The sequence below is a fragment of the Sceloporus undulatus genome, chromosome 4 (genome assembly GCF_019175285.1).
Source record: "Sceloporus undulatus isolate JIND9_A2432 ecotype Alabama chromosome 4, SceUnd_v1.1, whole genome shotgun sequence".
Taxonomy (NCBI): Eukaryota; Metazoa; Chordata; class Lepidosauria; order Squamata; family Phrynosomatidae; genus Sceloporus; species Sceloporus undulatus.
Genome location: NC_056525.1, coordinates 14,714,464 through 14,737,839, shown reverse-complemented (window position 1 = coordinate 14,737,839; position 23,376 = coordinate 14,714,464). Strand labels below are relative to the sequence as shown.

General features: G+C 39.2%; 1 protein-coding gene across 10 annotated transcripts in view; it reads left to right on the top strand.

Annotated features, from left to right (window-relative positions):
• Nucleotides 1-23,376, top strand: part of CDH4 (cadherin 4) — a 1,166,202-nt gene that overhangs the window by 488,884 nt on the left and 653,942 nt on the right. The gene's annotated exons all lie outside the window — the stretch shown is intronic.

Sequence of the window (23,376 nt, the reverse complement as noted above, 5' to 3'; positions counted from 1 at the left end):
GCATTCTAGAAAGGATGAAAGGCACACTGCCACTAGTGGCAGTATTGCTGTGCTGTAAAATAAGAGAGCATCACCTTCAGTTTGGTTTCCAAGTAATTAATTTGGGTCTGTAGTGGATGTTAGGACATTTACAGTCAAAACAGATGCAGTTAAACAAAAACATATATTTTTGATGCAGGGATTTCTTAATAACTTCACCACAGTTATTGTATTGTTTTTTAAGTATGTTTTTATGTTTTTAATTCTACACTGTTTAATTGTATTTTAAGGGGGGTGGGTTGAGGGTTTGGACTGTATATTTTAACTTCGTAAGCTGCCCCAATTGCTTTTGTAGAGAGGCGGGATATAAATAAATTTATTATTATTATTATTATGATTATGATTATTATTATTATTATTATTTCATGTCTCTTCAATGAATGTTCTTGCCTTGTAAATCCTCTTAATACCTTCCATTATGATCAGGAGGATCTTGTTTGTTTGGGTCCATTTGCTCTTGTTTCTGTTACTCGGATGAAATAATTTATTCATCTGTCCATTCATGAGTTTAGCAGGACTGTTAGTGGTTGTAGAGGTGGAGGCAGAGATGATGATGATATGATGCCTCAGTGCTTTCAGCAACCATGAGTTTGATCATTATTCAGTTTTGTCTCATTCACAAGTGGGACCTACAACAAAACGTTGCAGCGTGAAGGGTTTGATTTGCATTTTAAAAGACAGAAAACAACCAAACAAGAACAAGTGTTTTGTATGTATCAGCGATTTAAAATTTTAAGATCAGAGAGCTTTTTCCTGTGCAACAGGTTGTACGTGACCAGCTCTACCAGATTGTATTAACCACCCTAAACAAACAGAGAAACAGCTGCAGGTTCTAAAGGGCACCCAGAATGTATCTAATACATCAGTTTTTGTTTGTTTTCAACTGTGTTTTGTCAGTGCCCTTTAGCACACAAACATGACCATTTTACCAACAGGGCAGCATTGGACGCACATTATGCCGATGGACATTTGCAAAGCTTCAGTCTCAGTGTAGAATTTGGAATGCAAATTGTACAGGTCTGAGCTCTCTACCTCTTTGCAAGTATATCATTGTTTCTGGGGGGTTTTCATGGACACACTTTTTTCCCCTTTTTAACCTTGACCTTTTACAATTGCATGTAAATGCATCTAAGATGCAGAAATGAACTCATACCAATCCAAGCATTCTCTGTGTTTGTCGTTCAGTGTGTGCAATGTCCATGGCTTTTTACACCCAAATTAACTTTCATCAGTTTACCACATATGAGTATTCCATGTCCCCATCTTAAATGTCTTTCCTCATTCCTCATCTCTCATTTCTGCTCCTCCCTCTCCAAATCACACCTTTTCTTCTCATTTGGATTTTTTGCAGACTGACTGGCACTAGTCTAATGCTCAAGGAGTTGAGTTTGCATATTATTTTAAGATTTAAACCTGTGAAGGGTGTCTAGAATTCACTGTGCATATTGGACTTCTTCATTGTGTGAAAAAAAAATACTTACAAAACTTGGATTTGATTGATGATACAAAGGAATATTTCAAGTTATGAACTGATTCTCCTAGTGGGATGAACAGCTTCATTGTGAAGGAGCACATGGATGGACCACTTTGTCTTCAACCACTATTCACTCTGAGTATATTTTTGGGACAGAATGGCCACCACCTGCTTTATAGACAGGAAGCTATTTTTCTTCCCTGGCATGAATCTATCTTGTGAGAAGAACAGAAATACAAAACAATAATTTGAATAGTGATCCTGTCCCCTCCCCTTCATGTTTTCAAATGGGCTTGCCACTTATAAATATGCATTTTGTCCTGTAGTATTAGAGCCAGCATGGTGTAGTGGTTTGAGTGTTAAACTGTGACTCTGGAGACCAGGGTTGTAGCCAAACCCCACTCAGCCTAAGGATACTAAAAATTACTTAGGACTACTCTCACTATGGTGTCCTGCACAAGCCTCTTCTGTTGACAGCAGCACTACATGATGTTGAGTTTTGGACTATGACTCTGGAGATCGGGGTTTGGTTACCTGCTCTACCATGGAATTCCCACTGGGTAACTTTGGGCAAGGCACACACTCTCAGCCCCAGAAAACCTCACGATAGAGTCGTCTTAGGGTCACCAGAAATTGGAAGAGACTTGAAGGCACACAGCAAGAACTACAACTACCTTTACTTTGGCCTACAATTGTGCTGCTATCCCTTGGACTGGATAAACCTAGGGTCATGTATAATCTGCTTGCTCCCTCATTCTGCCCTTTTCACCTGTTGTGACATCGCCCAGAAGACCAGCTCTACCAGCAGATTGCTCTATTAGCAGATCTCTGCTATCAGCCAGCAGGAGGGGATTTCTGCAGACAGAAGGGGATTTCTGTCAACAGAAGAGGCTTGTGCATAATCTTAACCCCAACAGCTGGTGCATCTTTGAATACTGTTACTCTCCAAAACAAATAAATGTAACCAAAGGTGGTAGTGTGGACTGATGTTTAACTATCAAGTTCAAGTGCTGTGGTTTCAGTATTTTTAAATAAAGTCTCTCTGGTTCATGCTGAGAAAACATTAATGGAAATTCCAGTGGTTGAAAAGTTGTAAAAGCTTGTCAGGGCATAGAGTATAGATGTCATTGTAGGCAGTCCTGGTCAGCTGTTAGACTGTGTGTGAACACTGGGTACATTTCAAGCATTGTGAGTTCTCTCTCTCTCTCTCTCTCTCTCTGTGTGTGTGTGTGTGTATGAATGTTCTGTGTGATTAGGATGTGTGTACACACACACACACTAGAGATATTTGAAGAATTCAGTCTTTATAAATACTGATCTGATTCCCCCCCCCCAATTGACTAACATTGCAATGCAATTATCCTTCAACTTTTCCTCTTCCCAAGAGCTTTTTCACATTTCTCAATCCAAATGACACTTCCAGAGATACTTTATACAGGCACTGAATGAAACGGAATAACTTAGGTGAAAATGACATGAAGGAGAAACAGACTGATTCCGCCTTTCCCTAGTGTGTGTATTTGACCTTGTGTGTGTCCAACTGAGAGATTAGATGAAGACTAGTACTGATATAGAGGAGGCATCACACAAACAAATACAGATGTGGAGGTCATTGTGGTAGGATAGGGCAATACAGTACATAATGATGGCTATAGGAAACACTGGCATTAGTCCAGTTCGTATGTATGTACAGATTTTAACCACAGTGTATGTGTGTCTGCTGTTGTTTAAGTATACTTTTGAACTGTATTCTTAGCCTTCAACCAGAAAGAACAAGCCAGTATTTATTTCACACAATAACCTAAATGGATTTACCTTCCCATATCTGCCTATCAGCCTGTGTGGCTCTTCCGTCACATTTCTGACCCTTTTCCTACCACCTCTTGCATCTCTGCATCTTTTTGCTAGCTACTGCTGAGACTTTAGGGCAAAATGTTCTTCTAAGGACTCTCCAGTGTGTTCCATCCCAATGTAATTGCTCTCGCTAAATGTTTCCTTTTCATTTGCCTTCTTTCTGAGCTGCAGAAGGGCAACCTGTTCTCCTCTCGCCTTCTTGGCTGAGGTGACTCATGCTCCTGTATTGAAGTTGCTTAGGAACAGGAGTGCTTTATGGAAATTGAAGATGAGTCTGAACAGTGATGGGATATGCAGGTGTTCCTGAAATACAGAAAAGATCCTGTATAAGATCATTTTTCTCAAATGTGAAATGTTGCTCTGTTTTCACATTTTCGTGTGTGTTTGTGGAGAGGCAGGGGGTAGGATTACAAGTCTCATCACAGTAACATCCTGCATTGAAGGGACATTTACTAGAACCTTCCTGTGTTCTCATCTTCAGGGGAAGAGTTTTTTCAAGGATGAACGTACTACCATCAACTTTGTAAGGAGGATATTATTACATGTAAGGACCCTGGGACAAGGGAGGCCGAGGAGGCTAGAGCCCCCTAAGATTAGTTGGTGATTGAACCACCTCCACCAAAACATTATTAATCAAAAATGGGTGCTTGCATCAATGCTGCCATGTGCACAAGAAATTATTGGATTGGGATATGGTAGTTTGTCCATTACAGTTCTTTCCCATGTTTCCTCCAAGTAAAAGAGGAATCAAAGTCTGTCCCAAAAATCTGTTAATTATTGTTTTTTTGAAAATGGATGACATCACTCTCTCTGTTTCACCCACTAACTTCAGGTGTACAGCAGAATTAAATCAGTTTCATACCACTGAGAGCTGTGGGTGCCCTCACCAGACTAGAAATCCCAGGATCCTGTAGCATAGAATCATGACAATTAAAGTGGCGTCAAGCTGCTTTAATTCTAGAGTGTGGCTACATTCTCCATCACCGATGTATGTCCCAAACACCCATTTTTTCATCAGCTCCTCATCCATTTATTTGGAAAAGATAAACATTTTTGCACATGCAGAGAACGGAATTAATGGGGAAAACCCAGTCATATTGAAGTGTCACACATACATTAGATCATGGATTGTTACCATAACTTGCAATTTACTGTTTGCATTTCATCCATGCAGGAAAAATAAGTAAGTTTTTTTCCCCCCAATATCGGGTGCTTAGTGTGAACTGGTAATGTTTTGGGACGCATGTCCTGCTTGTGGATTTTTTATAGGTACCTAGTTGGTCACATTAGGAACAGATTGATAGACTAACGGCCCAAACAGACAGGCCAAAATAAAGCTGCTGCGGGTCACTGCATGAGTCCAAAAGCTGCACCAAAGCCACACTCCAGGGCTAAGGACTGGAGCACAGCTTTGATGCAGCTTCTGGCCTTTTAAGATGCACATGTCATTTAAACAGCATACCTCCAAAGTGACCTGAACCAGCTTTATTTTGGCCTGCCTGTTTGGGTCCTAGATACATTTTTGGACTGATCCATTAGTAATATTGTTCTTATTATTTTCTTTGTCCTGAAAAGATGGGTTGGGGAGAAGGTTGCCATACAGGTGAGTAACAGATGATAAAGCATATGCATTTAATTTTTTTATGGTTTAACAGTATGGTGAATAGTTTTGTTGGTGAATAGCTGCTTGTGTATTTTGAAAGACTTTCTACAAAGCTTCACTGTGATTGATGTTTACAATAAAAGATCTTCAGTCTTCAAATCAACTATCCCCCTTTTGCAGTGATATATGGTAAAGTGATGCCTTAATGTTGGAGTCTGTGTTGTATTTGGGGGTGTTCAAAAGAAAACCATTAGACATGATTTAAAGCGGGGAAGATCCCTTCTGCTAAAAAAAAAAAAAAAGATGAGTAGGAAATAATTAGTAAAATAGGCACTTCCAGATTTTTATGAGCTAATTTAGGACTGAGAAGTTCATAAAATGATTATGGAGTTCATAAAACTGAAAATTCACCAAGTGGGTCGTCTGCAAATTATAGTCCTACAAAGGAATTCAGGTAGAACAAAAGGCAATTAAGGACTTGTTTGCAAAACCCAGCAATACCTACATTATTAATTTAGTGGATGTTATTCCATGTCACCATCCCTCTCTTGTAAAGAGCCAGCTAATAGAACAAGCCAATATACATTTACTTAGAACTATGTTCCTCTTTAGATTCAGTGCTGCTTCCTCTCTAATAAGTGTGAAGAGGAATGCAACCATGGTATTTCTGAGGCCACTCTCTGTGCTAAACACCTGGCTGTTGCCTATGGGATGAAATGATCTGTAAGGAGAAAATAAATGGGGAAGGATTGCTTAACCCTTCCCTGGACAGATGCTTTCACCCCTGCAAGCCCAATACACATCTACTTGATAACCGACTAATTTTAATGCATTTTTGATAGCCTAGGAATATTATTATTATTATTATTATTATTATTATTATTATTATTATTAATGGTATTTATACCCCACCTTTCAGCCCTAAAGACTAACAGAGTGGCTTACAATTATTATTTTTAATTAGACAGTTCCCTGCCCTCAGGCTTACAATCTAAAAGACACAACACAAAAGGAGAAGGAAATGGTGGTTAATGCTCCATAAAGGAAAACACTCAGCTACTAAGGTTTGAATTTGCATGCATCCCTGACTTTTAAAGCCATTACTCTGGGTCCCCTTTTTCTGATGGTGCAAGGGTTGATGGAAGGCAGTGGGTGGCGCAGTGGTTAAATGCCTGAACTACAGCCACTCACTCACAGACCACAAGGTTATGAGTTCAATACCAGCCAGGGGCTCAGGGTTGACTCAGCCTGACATCCTTTTGAGGTCACTAAAATGAGTACTCAGCTTGTTGGATACACATTGTAAACTCCTTGGGGAGTGCTTAAGTGCACTGATAAGCGGTATAGAAATGTACTTGCTATTGCTATTGTTGTAATTTCCCATGATGTTGCAGGAAATGAGAAAAGGATGAAACATCCAACACTCATCAGAGGACTATACTTTGTAAAGTCGAAGGCTTTCATGGCCAGTATCCATAGTTTTTTGTGGGTTTTTCGGGCTATGTGGCCATGTTCCAGAAAAGTTTCTTCCTGATGTTTCACCAGCATCTGTGGCTGGCATCTTCAGAAAATTGGCTAGTAAATAGTAGATCCTATGTATTTTAAAACCCTATACGCTGCAAGCTACTTTATTTTTCTCATGGTGGTAGTGAGGAAAATGAGAGAAAGAGTTTCTCTGACTTTTTGTTCTGCCTCCTAAGTGCCAAACTCAGTGTCTGTACTGAACTGCAACATCCAAAGAACCTTGTGATTCTTCAACTTACCAATACTTCAAAATCAAAAATACAATGGCAACACAAAATGTGTCCAGCACTTTGCAGGTAACAGTCTTTTGTCCTGCCATCATGCAAAGTGTGCTAATGTGGGACGGCTGACCCAATGCTATGAGTGAGAATTTTTTTTCTTTTGTTAGAGGGTTTCACTGTGTGCCGTGGTTTCAATTTTAATGGCATTCTAGTCTGGTTTCACTGTTGGATGCAAATGAAACTAATGCATAACACATATGGTGCTTTGCATAGGCAAAACATTGTGGGAATATTTACATTAATTCCTTCCACATATTTATGGAGAATGTAAATACAGTGACTGGCAATTGGGATAAAGAGGAGGGTGATGATTAGCCTCCTCTTGTGGTAGGGATGCTTGATTTTTAAGCAAACTGACCTTCACACATCTCAGACTAATACCATGATCAGAATACTGTTTTCCTGCTCAATTTTGCAGTACATTTCCTAGTTCGAAAATGTTCTGTAGTGTGTTCATTTGGGAGGTGGGGGGGGGGTTGAAATGCAAATTTCCATGCCTTAAAGTGCAGATTGATGTGGACATGGAATGGAATTGACTTCTAAATCAGCACACAGAGAATGGACATGGCCAGGAAACAGACTGATGTCCCCATCCCTGCTTATAGCTAGAGCAAAGCAAGCTGCAGAGAGCAGTCTCCTTCTGTGAGTCCCCATAGCTATTCCAGAACATACCCATCATGTCAATGTGGATCTTAAATTCTCAGTTTCACTTTTTGAGTGGTTAGTTGTCTGTCAGTTCATTTCCTATCAGACTGAGATCTTATATGACAGGGGTATGGAGTGAGGAATGAGGAGTGAGTGGTCCATAGCCAACAAGAATATATCTCAAAACAGCAGGTTTTCCAACTACAAATAAACTAGACTCAAGGAGTATCATCTGCCCTGTTCTGGATAAAACCTGGATGGTGTCATTTGCTTGTGTGGTTGATCTAGAGATTGGAGGGGGGGGGGCAATACTACTAGATGTTGAATAGAAACTATAGTAATCAAACCAAACCAATGCTTGATTGATTGATTGATTGATTGGATTTATACCATGCCTTTCTCCCAAAATGGAATTCAGGGCACCTTATGATAATATAAAAAGATAAAACTAAAACATTAATTACAAAGATTAAAACAATAATTACATAATACTAACATTAAAATGTAAGATAAAAACAGCATAGTTAAAACCATTTTAAAAATAAAAACCATCAAAACAGCTTTATGTTTTGAAATTACTTTTCCAGACTCTGGGTTAAGTCTTACATTTGCTCCTTTATCCAGAGCTCGGTACTGACACACAGACTCGATGCTCATCTTTTGGCTCTCAGAGCCCCCAATCTAGACCAGAGAGGACAGAAGTGAACAAGATGGTCCAGGCAGGACAGCAAGTGAGATTCAGGAGCAAGAAACCCAGGGCGTGAGTAGAGGGCAAAGACCTACCCAGAGAGACTGGTTCCTTCGTTTGAAGACAAAAACCAAGCACAACCAATATAAAATAATAAAAATAAAACTTTAATTTATATCCCGCTTTTTGTTTCCACAATCAAAGCGGCGTACAACCTTTCAAAAATACAAGTCCTCAGGAGGTCGCCATCCATCTGGTCTTTATGGACTGCAACAAATTCCTCCCAGAGGATCAGAGGGTGTGGGGCGGATTATACGGAAGGAGACGATCCCTTAAATAGGTTGGGCCCAAGCCATGGAGGGCTTTAGAGGTAATGACCAACACCTTGTATTGTGCCCGGAACCGAATAGGCAGCCAGTGGAGTGATTTCAATATAGCCGTAATATGGTCACTCGTAGTTGTTCCTGTAATCAATCTGGCTGCCATATAGCAAAAACAATATATAGTACAAAAGGGCACTTTAAAAAAAAAGCATTAAACAACCAAACCTGTTGCTGAACTTGTTACTGAAATAATTTGTGAAAAGCCTGTCTTTTTATTTAAAAAACAGATCTCTTCATGTTTTATACATGCTATTTCATTCTCTTTCTTTTCTCAGCAACTTTAGGGAAATATTTTGCAGGAGCTCAAAATCAAATACAAATTTGTCGTGCAGCAAGCATAACAAGAGTCCTGTGTTTAATATTTTTGTACATTTTTCCTATCTTCTTATGTTGCAGTTCTCTCTGTCTGTCTGTCTCTGTCTCTCTCATACACACACACACAAACTGTTGGAAGAAGCCAAAAAGTGTATCGGAAGTTATTGCATAAATACGGACAGAAATAAAAGCAGATACTCGTCTGTTTTTCCTTTCAGATTTCATCTCTTTCAGGAGGATTTCTCATTAAAGCCACAGTTCACATTCCAAATATGACAAGCATATTATGACGAGAACCCCATGTGTTATGTACCCAGTAAACATCAGCTATTGACAAAGGCTGCAATCCAGTTAACAGTTACACACACTTAAGCCCCATTTAAATAAGTGGGGCTTAAGCATGTTTAGCAGCAGGTTGGATTGCCGCCAAGGACTCTTTTGCAAGCAGGTCTAAAGATGCCCACTGATCCTCTGCTCATTGTATTCTGAATTAAATGTTGCTTTAATAATGAATTCTTTATGTAAATTGTGGCAGGGAGGTGGGAAGGCACTCATATAAAATTGCATAGGCCTGTCATGGTGAAAATATCAGATTTCACAGCTCGCTGTAGATTAATGACAGAGTTGGGTCTTAATGTTACTTAAATTGTTTGCAGCTTCTAAATAATTGAAGATTATGAAGTTCTAAGAGGTACAAAACAAAGAAAACCACCTCAGAACAGACCATTCTCTATGCATGGCATTTCTTCACTTTGTTTAATGACAAATGTTGAGAGATGGACCTGAGACCTTTTTACAATCCATAATTATTACAATATGATTCTGCTTTAACTGTCATGACTGTGTTCTATGAAATCTTGGGGTCTGTAGTTTGGTGAAACATTAGAGCTCTCTAGCCAAGAATTCTAAGTGCCCTTCTTTAAACTAGAAATCTGTAGTTCTATACAGCAAAAGCATAGCAGTTAAAGAGGAATCAAAGCACCATACAGTAATCATATAAAGTGAAAAGGCCTCAGAAAAAGGAATGGTGTTTAAAACAACAACAACCCAGTGTCTGTACTAACTGGATTTCCAAAAATAAGTGGAAATTTGTTTTCTCTTTTCTCAAACTGATGGAGTAACAAGTAACCACCACCACTGTAGTGATGTATTTTCTCCTCAGCCAAGTTATTATTGACTTAACAACAAGAGAGCTGAAAGCACAACATAATCAGGATTTCATGCCACATTCCTCCTGCACCATTTAGTTGGACCACACCCTCCTTACTATAAGTAGTTAAACATTACACATTACACAACAAAAGGAGTAACATTACATAAGATCTGTAAGAAATCTTATGACTCTGCCATTGGTACTAGAAAAAAAAAGGAACGGATAGCAATTCATGGGCTATTTGTGGCTTTCAAGCTATTACCTAAATGCACCCTCACATAACCCACCTCCCCTTTTTATAGTCATAATATTACAACTTAACCTCTATTATCTCCAGTGCCAAGTTTCTAGCATTGCAGTAACTAAAAACTTCAGTGGAACATTTAGAAATTAAGTTTAGGCATCCAAACCAAAGGGGCAGACAACATTGCCATGGGAATGTGAACATACAACAAACATGAAAGCTCTTGGTCTGAATGGTTTTCAGTGTCTCCCTCTCTTCAAGGGTAGATGTTTGAGCAATGCAGAAAAAAATCATTGAGGAACGATAATTCTTTATTGGGGAGCCAATGTCCTCATCCCCACCCCCAGAGATACACCCCAGGTGTGAAGGTGGATCTACTTATGGCTTCCAGACTGCTTTTGTCCTGCAATCTTACTCTCCTGACATGTTTCCAGAGCTCCCCACCACCCCTTAAAGTCCCTGATGCCTTCTTGATCGAGGGGATGAATAAATTTTTGCCTATTTCCCCGTCAGGCTGTTTAAAGTCCAAGTGACTACAGTCGCCCCTCCGTTTTCACAGACTTGAGATCTGCAGATTTGATTTTTCACAGCGGGGAATTCGGAGGGAGGACTATATTTTCCCCTACGAAACTATAAATGAGCAGAAGTCATGTCCAGCTCTGAAAAAGACCCAAGGACCTCTATGGTACATAAACTTACATGTCTGTGTAGATGGTGTGTGTGTGGGGGGGGGGGGACTGTGAAAGGCTAGGCAGCTGCATTAGCCCTACAGTGGTTCCCAAACTTTGGTCCTCCAGATGTTTTGGACTTTCGGTCCCAGAATTCTTAACTTTTGACCAAGCTAGCTGGAGGTTCTGGGAGCTGAAGTCCCAAATACCTGGAGGACCAAAGTTTGGGAATCACTCCCTTGGAGTCTTCACATACCAGTGTACCTGACCACCCCCCGCCCCAAAACTTTATATGCCCTAAAATGCTCGCAAACACCCTTTAGCAGCACAGGCACATTCTCACCTTGTTTTGGAGCTTTCCTGGGCCTCTTGGTGGCAATTTGGTGTGAAATTTGGGGGAATTTGATGTGATTTTTTTAGGCCTACAAACATGGTGCAAATGCCTTCCACACACTCTATAAGTCATTTAGGGGATATATCATGGGGCCAAATGTGCCCCCTGGCTTACGTTTTGTGCACTCCTGGTAAAGATCACTTAATCCTTCAGTGCAGAGTGGCAACATATGTACCCTACTATTGATGGCAAGCTTCCTCTGATGTTTCATTTGGAAGGAATAGATAGAGAAGAAAAATAAGCACATTATAGCAGCTATTTATCTCTAGAATTCAGTCTAGAAGTCTTGATGTTTTTGTTTTTGTTTTGGCTTCCTCTCAGAAATGTAGAGGGATAATCTACAAAGAATTCAGCATGAGATCTGCAGCGCTTGCTGGGTGACACATGTACATTTGTTTCTGATGGTTGTTTGCTTGCTTGCTTGTTTGTTTGCTTGCTTTATGTTTCATATAATGTCGCTCATGGAAGGAAAATAAAGGGTTTCAAGCAAGAACACCGGTGACTTGTGCCAAGTGTTACAACACTGAAATGGGACTTGAATGACCTTAAACAACCCATTGTATTCTAGGCACTGTTGTTTCTCTCTTTCGGTTTCTGTATTGTTCCTTGAATGTAAAGTATACCTGTATAGATCATAAGTCCTTTGGGATATGTTCTGGAAGAACAGCTGTGTTGGTCTATAAAAGGAGAAAGAGCTGTGACAGTTGAAAGACCAAGGCTGCTCCAAATGTTTCTGTTTTTGGAACTGAGATTAATTTCTCTGTATACAGTCAGCTCTCCATATCCATGGGTATTTTTTATCCATAAATTCAAGTATCCATGTCTTGAATTTTTTTAAAAAAAATACATTCTAAAAAGCAATTTTTCCCATTTTATATAAGGCACAGCATTTTATTATGCCATTGTATATAATAGGACTTCAACATCCATGGATTTTGGTATTAACCAAACCCCGGGGTTAATAGTCTGTAACCCTGCTTCGATCCACTGGGAGAGGCGAGGAAACACAAATAAATTTTATTATTATTTTTATTAAATACCATGAGCCCACTATTTTTAGATGTGCCACCAGGACTTTGAACTTGACGTGGTGTGGGTGGGACAGATCACACATACTTGTTGTGCCATACATCAGTATTATTCTAGATTAATCTTAGACTAAGAATTTGCAGTATATATAAAGTCCCTGACAGCTAATTTTGAAGGATGATCAAGTATCTCCTGTTCCACTCTAATACTGATCCTTGAGTTTGCATTGTCCTACAGTCCAATCCTTATACTTATTGATTGAACATGGAGTATTTCAGAACTGATGCTTATGCAATTTGTAGCCCAAGTTAGTGTTTTGTTGTTTTTCTTACTGATTGCTGATGTATACCAACATAGTTGTACAATATATTCCCCAAATCAGAAAATGTGAAATTCACAATTATACAATTGCATCAAGATTTTTTTTCTGTGATGGCAGACCAGTTTCCATATGTGATAATTACCTATGAAAAAATGACAAGCAAATGGCATTTAAATGCAGTCTGAACAAAGCCAAGATCTCTGATGCTTTATTACTACTCTATAAAATAAAAACAGGTGAATTAAGAATCCCATATTCATGGAAAATGTAGGAGTGAGAGGATTTGCTAGGAATCACTTCAAATGACTGCGTTGTATTCGCCTTAGCAAGATGTCCACTAAGTAATAAAAACATTTGTGAAAAAATGGCCATAAATTATGGTTCCAACTGACTAGTTTGGTCCTATCCTCCAACTGTATATACTGTGCGCCTGCGTTATACATGGGCACGCTATATGTGGACTTGAGCGTACGCACTTAAGCCACGGGGAGCGCGCGGGGTTCAAAGGGCGGCACATCCCTTTGAAATGAATGGGGTGTGCACCTGTGGTGCCCCGCATACTCCTGCGCTACCACACCGCTGCGCACACAAGCATACACGCAATTAGCTTTACATGGGGGGGTCCACAATGGATCCCCGCATAAGGCAAGGGTCCACTGTATATCAACTATATATCAGGAAAGAGTTGTGTAAAACTATTTATTTTATTATTTAATTAATTAAAATATTTATATCCCACCTCTTATTCAAAGATCTCATAGTGGCTTACAATAAAATTAGGTTAGAAGAATAAATAATTGCAATTTTAATTTTTAAAATACCTAAAAATATACATTAAGTAGTTTGTCAGTTAAAAATGGACAATTTAAAACTGGTTAAAGCAATCTTGAATAATATAAACATAAATCATGTGCAGCCTGAATAAAATTAGTTTGACCCAAAGGCTTTAATTAAAATGCAAGTTTTAACTTGGTGCTGAAATACATCCAACCTCGGTGGCCTTTGGGCCTTCACGGGATGGCAGTTCCACAACTGGGGTGACAGCACAACACTAGTCAAATTGTAAAATTAAATAAACAAATTAGGGGAAATATGCAAAAATGTTCCAGTTTCACTGTTGAGGGAAACACAAAAGTGTCATAACCTAAGGCAAAAAATATGTAAGGTGCTTCACGTGTAATTCTTAGAGTGTTTGTTTTTTTTAATCAAAACAAATATTTTCACATCTCTATTCCTCCTGATATGCACCTGGCTGTTCAGAAAGGTCCCTCCTTTCAGCTTTTCAAAGCAGATTCTGAAGGCATGTACAGGTGAGGCAGAGTTCTCTTCATCCAGAATCTGTAAGGAGCAGATGATGCATATATGTGCTGGACTTTGTGTGAATACACACTAGAATCTTTCCTCTGGATCTTTTCTCTTGATTTTCTCTAGATCATTCTCAGTCTATATCTTTACTGGCTCATGAGAATAACTGGTGCTAAGTATCCATTTCCCTGGGATGTTCTCACATCCCATATATCAACTTTAGATTGGATAGCTGACCATACCATCTGTCATCTTCTCACAAATAAACAACATTTAAATGAAGGATTGGTGTCATCCCAGTGTGGTAACCTCCATACTGTCTGGCAGATCCCACACACACGGGTCAGTAGATCAGACCATTGTGGAAGAGAAAGGCTCTGGTCTCCTTGCCGCCGATGGCTGGTGGACTGGTGCACCCAAAGGGACATCCATGTCCCAGGTTGTTTCCATCTACCCATATTGTTTGCAACTCCCAAAGGAGTCCAGGCACTATTGAGAGAAGGGAATGGCCTCCATATTTTTTCTGTGGTGTGCTAACAGCATCCTAGCTGTCTTCCTTGCTGCCTGCAGGCAGGTAGACCAAGTCATCCCCAGGTTCTTCAGTCTCCAGAAGTCCTGGTATAACAATTGAGAGATGCAACATTACACACCTGAAGGCAGCCCTTTCCCACAAGTACACAAGGATACAATGCCCTCCAAGGTGGATCAGTCTAGGATAAGTCAGAAATTCCTGTTAATTTCCTGTCTTACTGCTGCTGCTGCTGCTTTTACTTCCTTGCCTATTTTTGCCAATAATTATTTTTGCCCATTTATTGTGAATCTTTTTTTAAAGCCCTGACTTGGAACTTTGGTCTTCACTGAGTCCTTTGCTAATAAAATAGTTCAAATAATTCCTGTATACTGAAGTCTGTGCTTCTGTATCCATGGCAGGTGGTTGTAGATGATGCTGTGTACAGTGAATTCTATAGCTGGTTATATAAAGCTCCCAAGAATTTGTTACTGGCTGAAATGCTGAACAGGATTGCTGTTGGGAGGAAGATTTTGAAGGGAAAAAAAAGGTCTTTGGTTTTTGATTTGCTTTGTTTAAAATAAGTGTTCAGAATGAAATCCTACTATAGAAGCTCTATAGAAGGACTTGTATTACTGATCTATCCAGGACTGGATAAATCACTCTGGCCAGGGTCCTGTTGGTATACTCTTCCAGTGTAAATTACAATGACATGAATGATGGGAGCATTAAATGGCCATAAAGAAAGGCACTGAAGAAATTTACTCCTTAGAGTTGGGAGATCAGGGCTGCTGCCACATGGTGGAATTAATTCAGTTTGACACCCTTTTAAATGCCATGGCTCCATCCTATGGAATCTAGGGATTTCCAGTTTGTTATGGAACCTGAGTTCTCTAACAGAGAAGGCTAAATATCTTGCAAAATTGTGAAATCCCAGAATTCCATAGCATTGAGCAACGGCAGTGTCAAGCTGGATTAAATCTGCCTTGTAAATACAGCCTGGGTCTGCTTTTCTTTGTCATCACTGTGTAAAAGCAGAAGGATCTAGAAATATCCAATAAATCTATTATTTAAAAAGACAATTTTGGGAAATGTGAAAGAGGATATAGTTTCTCTAATTAGCCCAGTGCATTTCTACCTGGAACTATTTCTATGGCCTTCCATGACATTTAAAGCAGTGTAAAAGTGTGGCAGAAGCCCAAATTTCCCAGCTCTAAGGAGTGAATTTCTTCAGTATTAAAAGGAAGACAATGCAGATTCAGTAATAATTATAGGCAAGGCATAGTCTAAAGAATTACACAAACATAAATTTATGTGCACGTATTTCTTGTTATTGGTCCTCAAGTCAATTTCAGCTTATGGTGACTCTATGGGTGCTCCAAAAATGGTCAAAAACCATGTTTTTCCAATGCCAAGAAACTCTCACAATAAGAATACTGATGAGAATCTTCACAATTTGGCACTCAATCTGAACAAAATTTGAACATGGTTGCTTGGCTCAGAAAATAGCATTTTTTCTGAACAAGAAATATCTGTTTCTGCACAGATAATGATATTTCTGCACAGAAGTATTAATTCTTGCACAGAAAATGCTGTTTCCAATGCAAAAAATTCTGTAATTGGGGACTTACTCTGTGCAAAACAACCATGTGCAAATTTTGTGCAAAATAGGTCTTGAGTTGTGAATAGGATTTAGAAACTTTTCACAGATTTTCTCATGCTGGGAATAAAACTGCTGAAATTACTCGTTTTGTACTCTAAGGAGAAACATGGTGAAGAATTACATCCCTATGAGAGATCTTGATCATCAGCAGCCTTGCTCAGATTTTGTAAATTTGGGGACATGGTTTCCTTTATTGAATCAGTCCCATCTGTAATGTGGTTTTCCTCTTTTCCTACTGCCTTAAATTGTGTGTGTGTGTGATATCAAACTGCATATAAAATACATCACTTTGAGAACCATCAATTGCCAGAGATAAGCTGTGAAGACCACCCTCCATCAAATTCTTTCAGGTTGATTTTCAAATTATTTTGAAATTTTTTTTGTATGTATATGAATGAATGAATGAATGAAACTTTATTTTTATACCGCCGTTCCTGCGATCACAGCGGTTTACAACATATGATAAAATACAAAATACATCGCATAAAATCCCCCATATTAAAAACAATACAAACATCATTAAAATCCATCATTCATTCCTAGTAATTAAAACTGATTAAAAATCAATAAAACAATCCAAAATATGATCACACAGTATACACACAGTATACAGGAGAGAATGGCAGTCAGGACATGTGGGGGAAGGCTTGGCGAAATAGGTGAGTCTTAAGATTTTTCTTGAAATATAATTCTATTTAATATACAGTTTCTTAATTTCATATTTCTCAGTATAAGCATAGTCTTATTTAAAATTGCATATAAGTAAGTACAACCATTAAGGACCCAGACTTTCATTCTATCTACCAACAAACTTCTGAATGCAGCGGATCAATGACAGAAGCTACGGGCCATGGAACATTCATGTTGAGTCTAATCACAGTATTGGTAATTAATAAGCCAGTTCATAATCATAACAGATGTTGGCAGTCAGATAGACTCAGTCCCGCTTGGCACTTCCCTCCCCAAGTTGAAGATGATTAATGTTATGTTTTTTCTTTCCTATAAACACACACAGAAGTGGGTAGGCACACACACTCACATTGTTGTTATTTTAGGGTTTTGGAGCGAGAAATATATTCTAAAAATTGGAATGGTTTATCATTTATTTTCTTTAATTAAACCCACAATGTAATGGTTGTTTGACAGCTCTCAGGAGAAGCAGTAGCCTCGTTGTAGGATGTATATTTCTGTGGTTAGTTTTAACAACTGTGAAGTTTAGAGAGGTCTTTTTTCTTTCACCCAACCCTAAACTTTCCTTTAAACAGAGTAAAGAATAAGTGAAGTTAAGTGGGCCTCTTTGTTGGCGTTCTTAGGTTGGCAGGCAAATAACTTTTTATTCCGGCTGGCCTTTGGCCAGTAAGCTGACTGCTGTAGCAGGATTTTTAACTGAGTAGGTACATCTCTATCTTTTATTGATTCCTCTTGTGTTTTTCAATCTGTTTTACATTTTAATTGTGTAGGCTTTGTTTGATTTTAACATTGATAGGCATTTTGAGAGCGATTTTGGGGAAGAAGGGAGGTATTCAATCAATCCAGAATATATGCACATGCATTACTACTACTACTACTACTACTACTATTATATTCATGTTTTGCTTTTCTCCAAAAATTGTGACCCAAAGGTGCTTACAATTTAAAAGCACAGTACAGTTAAAACATACATGTAAATAGGTTCTGTTCTATTCATTGTCTTGGTATAAAAGGCTGTAGCTATGGGGTGAAATTAGATAATTGGCCCTGTGAAATAAGAATGCGTCCCCCCATGAAAATTTCCTTTATTGTCCAAACTTCTAGCATTGCAAAAGGAGAGACATCAAAAATTATTCACACCTGTTATGGTGTGTATTCAAGTTATTTCTGACCTATGATGACCCTAAGGCAAAACTATCATGGGTTTTCTTGACAGGTTTCTACAGAGGAGTTTTGCCATTGCAACAAAGAAGAAAAGAGAAACAATGATGGCTTGCTTACCATCACTGCTTCTATAACTGTATCAGTCCACAATTCAAAAAGGATGTTGAAAAGCTGGAGCGTGTCCAAAGGAGGGTGACTAAAATGGTGAAGGGTCTGGAAACCATGTCCTATGAAGAACAACTTAGGGAGCTGGGGATGTTTCGTCTGGAGAAGAGAAGGTTAAGAGGTGATATGATAGCCCTGTTTTAATATTTGAGGGGATGTCATATTGAGGAGGGAACAAACTTGTTTTCTGCTGCTCCAGAGAACATGACCCAGAGCAATGGATGCAAGCTACAGGAAAAGAGATTCCACCTCAACATTAGGAGGAACTTCCAGACAGTAAGAGCTGTTCAACAATGGAACACTCTTCCTCGGAGTGTAATAGAGTCTCCTTCTTTAGAGGTCTTTAAACAGAGTCTGGATGGCCATCTGCCAGGTATTCTTTGATTGAGAGCTCCTGCATGGCAAGGGATTGAACTGGATGGTCCTTGCGGTCTCTTCCAACTCTATGATTCCTTGATTCTATGTAATTAATGGGTATGGATATAAATTACATTTATTTGATTTTCCCATACAAGAACAAAGGATTTCAAAAATTTTCTCCCTCCTTGTGTTAGATGGTTAAGATAGCTTTCATGCATGTTTGTTTTTCTTTTCATTTTGGGACTTTTTTGGGGGGGTTGCATTGAAAACAGTGTCTTTTGTGCATGTGCATGCACACACATGACTTCTTTTAAACTTCACACACACACATAAACAAATAAAAAAAGTCCTGAAATGCAAACAAAACAAAATAAAATAAAGCAAAGAAGCTTCACAGCAATTTTATCAGTGTTGTTCATCGATGTGTCACAGCCACCCTTTCTTGCTGAGAATAAGGGAATGTGTGTTCTTTTTTACATCCAAGGCCAAGGATTCTTCTCCAGTTTGGGTTGCAATCCAAGCAGGAGACATAGAAATTGTTCAGGATCCATAGGTCTACTTTCCTCTACTTCCATCAAAATCAGTAATACCACCCCACTCACTTCTGCAGCCTAAAGACCTTCAAATCCCTGCTCAGCCATGGAAACCCAGATACTCCAATCACTGTGCCACACTGCCTCTCATTTGATTATAGTAGGCCCCATAGAGCCCAGAAAGTGATACACAACTATGGAGTATTTACCAATATTGCTAGACCACCCTGGTTTCAAATTAGTATCATTCAGTGTCATATCTTTCTCTGATAATCTAACATCCCATCATCTACTGCCCAAACACTAATGAACAATATCTTTAGTACTTTCTAGTTGTTGTTATGACAGTAACTTGTGTGGCTTCCATTAATAAAGCAGAGTTTATTTCATTATATTCACTTTCAGCTGGAGAATACTGATCAGTTTTCTCTCTATTTTTCTTGACCCTGTCTTTGCAATTTATACTTCAGAGTCCCCCCACACACACACACACACATGATAATCACTTTCCAATAGCAAAAGGAATTAGAAGACAAACAAAGAGCAGAAATATAATATTTTCTTCCCTGGTAATACCAGGACTCAAATTAATGTGGGTGAACATAAATGCTTTCCCCCTCTCTGTATAGTGTGTTAGAAAAGAGTATCACAAATACCTAGCTTGCTTTCAGTGGAGATGGAATGCTTTTGGATGTTTGAATTATATGTGCATTGTGCATTGGAGAGAGAAGATTCAAGGTAAATCAAAAGTTTGTATTGATTTCTGCAAAGGGAAGAGAGGAGAACTAAATACAAATATTTATTTATTTTTTTGAATCACTTCTGTTTTATGATCTTCACCAGTAGAAAATTACAGTGGATAATATCAAGTGTTTTACTGTGTGTGATAAATTTACTGGTTTATTTCTTTCTTTCACAGTGTTCTGTTTTATTGCTAAAAAAGAGAGAGAAAGAGAGGTGATATTCAAAAGACACTCAGTGTGTCATATGAATGCATTTGATATGTCAGTTACATTATTTTTAAATAAATAAATAAATGGATGCCTTATTTCAAGCACTCTTGAATACCAGTTTGCAAAACCCAACAAATGCCTGTTGTTCCCCAGAGAAAATGACCTTGCACATAATACAGATGCAGCCGGGACATGCACATACCTGTAGTACAGATAAAGTTACTGAGATGTAACGTTCAGTGCCTAAAATGTTTTGCTTTAGTTCATTAACTGAAGGTGGAAAAATGTGTCAGACAGAGTCTTATTTTATATGACAGAATCACATGCAAATGTGAACTGGAATATGTTATAATGCAGCCATATTGCAGTCAGATGTACCATTAATATTGTATTGGGATGTAAAGAACATTCACAAATTTTCTCATCCTTAATAAGAAAAGAGTCTCTCAATGTTTTGAGACATCCTATGTCATTGGATAAAAGTGTAAAGATGTACAACTGAGCACCAAAGTTAGAATTGTCCAAGCTATTATATTCCCCATCACCATGCATGGATGTGAGTAATGGACAAATGAAGAAAGCCAACAGAAAGGCCCATTCCAGACGGGCGTAAAGTATGTCCCCAGGATGTACTAGGGTTAGGAAAGGGCATGCTTTATGCACGCCCCTAACCCTAGTATGTACTGGGTACGTACAAAATGGTGGCACCCGTTCCACATGGGCACCGCCATTTTGATGTAGCGAATGCGTAGCATCTGCACGTCACGCGGCGGCAGTGACGCCACGAGTGCGCCATTGGGCACTTGTGGCGCCACTTCCGGGGCGCAGAAAGAAGTACCATTTTCGGGCTTATTTTGCTCAGTGAGGGAGCCGCGCGGTACAGAAACTGCGGCTCCCTCGTGGAGCAACTGGTGGTGCTGGCAGACCGCCACTTTCAAGCGGTCTGTAATGCGCCAAAATAAACTTATTTGAGATGTAGTCCTGGAGAAGAGTGCGGAGGATACCATGGATAACCAAAAAGACCCCCCCCCCCAAAAAAAAGTGGATCCTAGAACAGATCAAGCCTGAACTTTCCCTGGAAGCCAAGATGATGAGACTGAGGCTGTCATATTTTGACCACATCATGAGAAGGCATGACTCACTAGAAAAGACAATGTTAGGGAAGGTGGAAGGTAGTAGAAAAAGAGGAAGACCACACACCAGATGGCTAGACTCAATCAGGGAGGTCACGGGCCTGAATCTGCAGAATCTAAGCAGAGTAGTTGAGCATAGGGGGAATTGGAAATGTCTCATCCACAGGGGCACAAGAGATGGGATAGAGTTGGGGGCACATAACAAGAATAACAATCTCATTGGACAGGCATATGCTGCTTACCTTGTTGTTGTCAATGAGAAGGCCATTCAAGGAAAAGGGATGGTTGGATGACGTTACTCCCCCTGAAATCTCTTAGTAGCATATTGTTGCACTCAGCTCTGAGCCTAGAAGCCCATGTTTGATGGTGGCCAGGAGTGTGTTTGCACAATTAAAACTAGTGTGGCAGCTATGCCCATTCCTTGAGATATCAGATCTGGCCATGATAGCACATACCATGATTACATCTTGTTTAGATTTCCTTCTATGTGGGGCTGCCTTTGGAAATTGCTAGGAAACTTCAGCAGTCTCTGCTGAATACTGCAACTAGGCTGCTGACTGGAATTTGTTATAGGGAGCTTATAACTCTTTTGCTGAATCAGCTTCAAAAGCTACCACTCTGTTTCCCCATGGGAGGGACTTCTATGGAGTACATTTGTATACAACAGCAGTGAGGCTGGGAATGAAATGAATTTACTGGAACAGAAGAAATTGACCAGCAGTGAAGGAAGTTTCCTTTTCCTCCCTCTCTATCTGAGGCCAAGTGAATCCCAAGCAAAGAGAACTTTGCTGCTAGGAAAACTAGCTGGAGAAGGAAGGAAAAGGATAACCTTCTCTGTGCTGGAAATTACATTTGTTTGGCTTTTCTCTCCACACTTTCAGCCACCACTTTGCTGCTTGCTTTCTGGCCATCATACACAACATCCCTGTCCTTTCCTTCTGCTCTGGGAGGAGAGAATTCAACCATGCTATCAGTGTTTAACATGGACTTAGATAAATAAGGTTATGAAAGACAATGTATGATGTTATTCTGTTGTTTCATCAAATGCACATGTAAAACTGAAACCCAGGCTTCTGGCAAAGGTAGTTGCAGCAGGTATCCACAGAAATGTCCAAATTTCCTTTCATTTCTATGTTGTATGTCTATTAAACTTCAACATGAAGCTCTACCAACAAAAGGATCATTTGATTCCTTTGTCCAGCTGTTGGCTATTGTGTAGAATGCAGTTTTTTAAACAGAAGCAACCTCTGAATGGAGTAACTCCTGAAGAGCATTTGTTCTCCTTTCATCACAGCTAAGGGATGGTGGTATGGAGGGATCAATCCTCCCAGAATCTGATCCTGAAATGAAATAACTTTCAAATATTGTAGGTCAACAGAGAGGAACAGGAGGAGGAGGAAGAGGTAGCAGTAGTAGCTGCATAACTCCTCTTTCTGGGAAGGGTAGAGTTCATTGGAAGAGACTCATTGAAGAGCTCTTCCCGAAGGATCTATAAAAGCCTGATTTAAATGGCATTTTGAAGGTACTAGATAATTTGCTGATAATAGATCTATCAGAAACTATTTTCAGAGCTAGTTCAAGAGATTTTGCTACATACCAAATCAAGGTATGTAGGGCCAAAAAAATAATCAATAAGACAGACTACACCATACATGCTTCTCCCTAAACTTAAAAGTATTAATACAGTAAGGTCAATACTATTGATACCTACAGGATCACCTTCTTCCATACAATCTGCCATGTATGCTCAGGGCCTCAGGGAAAATGTTTGCTCCAACCAGCCAGGATTAATTGTCAGCTGTTTCACAAATGACTCTTTCGTCTGCTGCCCCCAGACTGTGGAATAACCTGCCAGAAGAGATATGGCAGCTGAAAATGCCGACAGCATTTAAAACAACATTAAAAATATATCCCTTTCAGCAGGCCTATCCAGCCAATTTTAAATCATGATTTTTAAATCTGTATATGAACTCTTTTAAATGTATTTTAATGACTTTATAGTGTTGTATTTTAACTGTAGGTTTATGTGTTTTTAAGTGTGTTTTGTATTTTAACATGTTGTACTCCATCTTAAAGAGAGGTGGGAAAGAAATAAAAATTTATTATCATTATCATTGTCATTATCATCAATGGAGAGTGTTTTGGTACAAACAGAGCCAGCAGGGATCTCATAACGTTGCTCTTCTAATGAAATCTCAGAACAGTGATATGGCCAGCAAATACAGAAAGAAATGTGGACCAATTGGTTGCACAAGCAGTAACATAATATACAGAAAGAGTTACAGT